This window comes from Symphalangus syndactylus, chromosome 18 (assembly GCF_028878055.3).
Source record: "Symphalangus syndactylus isolate Jambi chromosome 18, NHGRI_mSymSyn1-v2.1_pri, whole genome shotgun sequence".
NCBI classification, from domain to species: Eukaryota; Metazoa; Chordata; class Mammalia; order Primates; family Hylobatidae; genus Symphalangus; species Symphalangus syndactylus.
Window position 1 is genome coordinate 73,777,181 of NC_072440.2, and position 6,966 is coordinate 73,784,146.

The window sequence follows — 6,966 nt, forward strand, 5'->3', positions numbered from 1 at the left end:
AAGTCCTCGGCCGTGTGATGAGGGTCAGGAGCTCTCCTCTGCCTTCCTGTCTCTGCTGCTCTGTGGGGCAGGAAGGCAGGTCTTGGGGTTGGTGGTCTCCACTGTAAGTAGGGGCAGGGGGAGCACTCTGGTCTCATGCAGGAGGAGGGGGACACAAAGCAACGGGATCATCTTCTCTGAGCTGAATCTCCTTCTATCCTAATCTGCCAAAAATTAAACAGGTGTCACTCCCAGAATGGTGGTGTGAGGAGCTTGGTGGACCCTCTCCCCAGGGAAACAGCGGTTTAACTGATGAGAAATACTTAAAATCAACTGTTTAAAGTCTCTGGAAATTGTTCTAAGGGCATAGAGCACGTGGAGAGACAGTCGTTCAAACAGATAATTACGTCTCAGTAAGAACAGCGAGTCGGTGGCATTTGAGACACATTGTGTTCCCGTCCCCCACCCCCAGGTCCATGTGATGGAAACTCTGCTCCAGATCCTCCACTCCAGATGGAGGCACCCAGGAAGATGGGCTCCCTCATCCCTCAGCTCCTAACCTTCCACAGATTCACCCCAGGAGGCATAGGCTGCCAGAATCTCTTCTCTCTGCAGCCCTGTGTTGTAGAAGCACTATTCCAGGTCATTACAGCAGAGAGGACTGAGTTTCCTGCAGTTCCCATACAAAGTACCAGGAAATTGAACTTAAGCAACAGAAATCGATTTTCTCACAGTTCTGAATGCTAGGTGTCCACAGGGCCATGCTCCCTATGAAATATGTAGGGAAATCCTTCCTTGCCTTTTCTTAGCTTCTGGTGGTTGCCGGCAATGTTTGGTGCTCCTTCGCTTGTTGATGGATCACTCTGTCTTCACATGGCATTCTACCTGTGTGTATTTACACTGTCTTCCCTCTGTGCATGTCTGTCTCTGCATCCAAATTCCCCCTTGTATAAGCACACAAGTCATATTGGACTAGGGCCCATGCTAGTGATCTCGTTTTACCTTGATTACCTCTATAAACCTCCTCTTTCCAAATAAGGTCACATTCTGGAGTACTAGGGGTTAGGACTTCAACATGTCATTTTTAATTCCAACATAACACTTCAACCCATGACACTCCCTTTACCCACTCAGCTCCCCCTCCTAGGGCAAGGGCTCTGCAATAGGGGTAGCAGGCTAGGAATGCAGGACCTTAACCCCCTGGTAGGGCACGGGTTCCATGCTGAGAGGGGCAACCTGAGATCAAGGAATACTGTCCTCCACTCCGGTGCCCACTCACCAACAGGATATCACTCCTGGGGAAGCAAGCTGATTCCCCCATCCCCAGCTCTGGTGCAGTGGTGCAGAGGTTCTGCCCAGGGAGAGAGTCAGGCCTTAGGGATGGAGAATTCCACAGCTTTTCCTGAGGGGACTAACTTTATTTGGAAAGCATCCCGAAGAAGTTGGCAAAAATAATGGAAAGCTTGGTGGCCAGCAATTAAGGAGGGGCTAGATACTAATGCCATCAAGTGAAATGTAAGGCCAGAAATTTAACGGAGAACCAGGTAAAGAAATAACCAAGAATAGTGGTTCTAGGACTACAGTCATCCCTGGGGACTCAGAAGATTGTGCTCTCGTGCCAGGCTGCACCCACACAGCAGAAATCAGAGTGGAAAGTGTGGCAGACTTGAAATCATTCCCTAAACCACATACAGATCCATCAGCAAAACACGCTAGCTCAAGAGGCTGAAGCATAACCTCTGACCAAGCGATGGCTGAACAATAAGCTAATCTGACTCAGAGGGGATTCTTAGGAAGGCAGGCTTAAAAATAAAATTACCCTCATTTCCTGGTGGTCTGGAAGACTGCGTGCACGCCCAGGCTGATCACTCCCAGGAGTGACTGGAGAAAGAAATGCTGGGCTGTCAGTTTCTAACTGAACATGGGGCAAGTTTGAACCCTGAGCTGTAAAAGATGTCTTCAAACCACATTCACGGCCAAAAGTAAAGGGTAAAACCAATCTAATTGAGGGGACTTAAGCACAACCTTTCACCAATAGGTGGTTTATGCAGACCCATGTGCAACCTCTAGGAAACCAGGATAAGAGGGAGAAAAAAAAAAAAAACACAAGACGAAAAAATATGAGCAGGGGCATCATAAGCTACACGTCGTAGGGGAAACAGCCCTCACAAAATTAGTTCAGTGAAGTCACTAAACAAGTAAACAGATAACAAACCAAATAACAAAAATATTAAGCCCTAGAGGGAATAGGAGAGCAGCATCTAGAGTTGCTACAAAATATAATATAAAATGTTCAGTTCCTGATATGGTTTGGATCTGTGTCCCTGCCCAAATCTAATGTCTAATTATAATCCCCACGTTGAAAGTGGACCCTTATGGGAGGTGATTGGATCATGGGGGTGGATTCTCATAAACAGTTTAGCGCCATTCCCTCCATGCTGTTCTTGTGATAGTGAGTGAGATCTGGCCGTTTAAAAGTATGTGGCACCTCCTCTTTCTCTCTCTCTTCCCCCACTGTTGCCATATAAAACTTGCCCGCTTCCCCTTCATCGTCGACCATTATTGTAAGGTTTCCTGAGGTCTCCTCAGAAGCAGAAGCCACTAGGCTTCCTGTATAGCCTATAGAACCAACAGCTAACTAAACCTCTTTTCCTAAATTATGCAGTCTCAGGTTTTTTGTTTGTTTTTTTTTTTGAGACTGAGTCTTGCTCTTGTCATCCAGGCTGGAGTGCAGTGGCGTGATCTCGGCTCACTGCAACCTCTGCCTCCCAGGTTCAAGCGATTCTCCTGCCTCAGCCTCTTGAGTAGCTGGGATTACAGGCACCCCCCACCTCGCTCAGCTAATTTTTGTACTTTTAGTAGAGATGGGGTTTTGCCATGTCGGCCAGGCTAGTGTTGAACTCCTGACCTCAGGTGATCCACCTGCCTCGGCTTCCCAAAGTGCTGAGATTACAGCCATGAACCACTGCACCCAGCTGGTATTTGTTCAGTGCAAGAACAGGCAAATATAGTTCCCAACAAAAAATTATGAGAATTGCAAAGAAATGGCAAAGTGTAATCCATACACAGGAGACGAATAAAAACAGGCAAACGAAACTGAAGAAATTGCCTTTGAGGGGAGGATTCAGATGCTGGACTTAGCAAACAATGACTTCATATTAGGAATATGTTTAAAGAACTAAAGGAAACCATGTTTAAAGAATTAAAAGAAAGTATTGTAACATTGACTCTTCAAATACAGAATATCAATACAAAGACATAAATGATTTTTAGAAAGAGAACCAAATTGAAAATTCTAGAGTTGAAAAGAACAATAACTGAAATGAAAAGTCCACTAGAGAGGCTCAGTAGTAGATTTGAGTTGGCAAAAGAATGTTAGCAGAGAAAGTATAAGCAAACTGAGAGAGATCAATAGAGATGATGCAATCTTAAGAAAGAAAGAAAAAGGAGTGAAGAAAAATGAGCAGAGCATCAGAGAAATGTGGGACACCATTAAGTGTACCAACATACGTATAATGAGATTACCAGAAAGAGAGGAGAGAAAGAGACAGAAAAAGGATGAAAAGAAATAAGGATTGGAAACTTTCCAATTTTTATTTTTTAAAAAACCACCAATCTACATATCCAAAAAGCTCAACAAACTCCAAGTAGTAAAATACAAAGAAAGCCACACTTAAACACATCATAGTCAAAATGTTGAAAGCCAAACATAAAGAGAAAATCTTGAAAGCAGAAAGAGAAAAATGACTCACCGCATAAAAGAGAACTACATTAAGACTAACAGCTGATTTCCTGTCAACCAAGAATCTTACATAAAACAAATCTATCATTCAAAAATGAAGGTGAAATTAAAACATTCCAAAATAAGCAAAAACTGAGAATATTCATTGTTAAGCAGACTTGCCTTACAAAAAAATATTAAAGGAAGTTCACTCTAATGGCTTCATTTTAACTTGATTAGCTCTGTAAAGACTCTATTTTTTTTTTTTTTTTTTTGAGATGGAGTTGCACTCTTGTTGCCCAGACTGGAGTGCAATGGCGTGAACTTGGCTCACTGCAACCTCCACCTCCTGGGTTCCTGTGATTCCCCTGCCTCAGCCTCCTAAGTAACTGGGATTACAGGCGTGCACCACCACACCTGTTAATTTTGTGTTTTTAGTAGAGACAGGGTTTCTCCATGTTGGTCAGGCTGGTCTTGAACTCCCGACCTCAGGTGATCCACATGCCCCAGCCTCCCAAAGTGCTGGGATTATAGGCATGAGCCACTGCACCCAGCTAAGACTCTATCTCATGTAATATCACTGCATTCTGAGATAATGGGGTTAGAAATTCAACATATCTTTTGGGAGAGAATACAATTCGAATAACAGTACACTAGAAAATATCCATTTAAGAAAAATCTTAAAAGACCTTGCAAGGTGTGATCTCCCAAACCCAGTTATTTGGCTTCTAGTTTGTTGCCTGACCACATTCACCAAGAAAATGTTCTGCCGCAAAACAACCAGACCTCGGCTAGACACAGTCTTTGAGGAATTATGAGCCTCACAAGAAGTCAAGGAGTACTCCAATGATTCTTCCACTCCCCACCAAAAAAACTATACTTCCCACCAAAAAAAACTATGATAGGAGCTGAAACCAGAATACAGAGCAGTTGGGGTGTTGTTTTCTGGAGTACAGAGGCAGTCCAGAAGGCAGAGCCATGGGGAGGCCATGAGGTAGGGAGGCTGGGCCAGGGGCTTCTGTGCCAGGCCGAGGCCCTAGATGTGAGAGCTGAGGTGATCCTGAGAGAGTGGCATTCCTGGCTTCAAGCAGAAGCAGAAGAGAGTCTCCTCTGGAGTAAAGTATTTCCGGTTTAGGCTGGCATGAGTTACCCTGATTAATATCAAGCAAAAGGCTCATAGTCAAAGATCACCATATCTCTGTGAGTGAGAGTGGGCAGAGGCAATGAACGATAGCTTTAGAGCCCCAGGGACTACCAATTACTGAATTATGTGACTGAAATATTTAAAGAAATAAAGAATGTAATAATAAACATGAACAAGCAAAAAACAATGAGCAGGCGAATTTTCAGATTTGTAAAAGAAAGAAGGTATGAATGTATCTATGTGTGTGCGTGTGTGCGCGCGTGTGTGTACACACATATATATTATTCAAAAGGTGAGTTGGTGAAAAGTCCAAATATATCAATAATTCTGTTATCATAAACATATATGGATTCAATGCATGAGTTAAAAGACTGTCAGGGCCGTGTGCGGTGGCTCACGCCTGTAATCCCAGCACTTTGGGAGGCCGAGGCTGGCAGATCACGAGGTCAGGAGTTTGAGACCAGCCTGGCCAACTTGGCGAAACCCTGTCTCTACTAAAAACACAAAAAAATTAGCCGGGCGTGGTGGTGCACGCCTGTAATCCCAGCTACTCAGGAGGCTGAGGCAGGGGAATCGCTTGAACTCGGGAGGTGGAGGTTGCAGTGAGCCGAGATCGCATCACTGCACTCCAACCTAAGCGAGAGAGTGAGACTCCGTCAAAAAAAAAAAAAAAAAAAAGACTGTCAGATTGAATTTTTAAAAATCTAAATCTATGTAAGTGTCATATGTACAAGAGACACACATAAGATAAAATGTCATGGAAACATTGAAAGTAAAAAAAAAGTATGAAGAAAGATATTTCTGGAAACCACTAACCAGAAGACAGCTGGGACGTCTATACAGATTCACAATCTACTTTTGTGTAAACTTGGTACTCAAACTCACTTGGTAGCACTCCTTGACCCTGAGCCGAATAGTTACGCTTTTCGGCCATATATGTCTCTGCTATTCCCTTATTTTTTGATGCTTTTGGGGGCATGACTTTTGATTTTATGTATAACTGAAGTAAGAACCTGTCAAAATCAGAAGTGAAAAGCTTTTGCTGATAATAAAGCTGATGAAAATGGCATGGGTGGATTTGTTAAGTAATGTTATCTGATGAAAACCTTGGCTCTGATCAATTGGCAGTGGACTTCAGTCTGCTCTGCAGAATGGCTGATGAGGACCCACCAATTGCTTACACCCTGTTGACTGTTCTTGGCGTACCATGTGCTACAGGAACACACCAGATACACTTGGCAGTAACTGGAAAAAGCCAACATCCACCATCTTTGTAGGATGTATCCAATTTACTGTCTGTCAGTACACATACTAGACACCATGAGTAACCAGAGAAATATTTTCTGACTGATTAATAACATTTTTATACCAGCGGTACAAACTCGTTGCAGGGATTCTAGCTTGGAAAAAAACAACTGTTAGATATTATCATTCCTAGGAAACTGCTATGCATGCTCCTTCCCGAATCATCTTGTGGAAAAGCAGTTTCAGCTTTTATTTCCCCTTGGGGGATATGTGCATTTTAGCCTAAGTGCAAGGAAGTTTAGAGGATGGGTAAACACTTTTTTTAAGGCTGTGTTCTTGCTACAATCACACAACCTAAGATTCCATGGCTCCCGAAAGAGTCCAGTGTTAAGAATGTTATGTACACAATTGACAGTGTTTGGAATGATGCTAATTAGACATTAACACATTTGACACAGATTCTGACTATACTGATGCTTGCAAACAAGTCTGTACATAAAGGCTTTGGAGAATTGTTGTGACTTATGAGAAAATGATGACGTAAGACTTCATTCTTGCACAAAAAGTTTATCAGCTAAAAGTGGAAATAACTGAGAAAAACTGATACCAAAGAAATGTCGAACACCGTGATTCAGCTATTGTTCATTCTTTGCATAGTGGGGAAGTTGCTAACAAATACAGATAAGGGTTGATGGTAACTGTGATGCTAATGACGACATAATTAACACAGAGTAAAACATTCCCATTAAAAATATGGTGAATATTTAATTAGTTAATTACGGGCCTTGAACAATTCTCAATTAATGGTGAGCAGGAGATAATGGAAAATTACCCAATTAGAAACAGACTTCTCAAGTAGGCATCTAATGGAATAGGA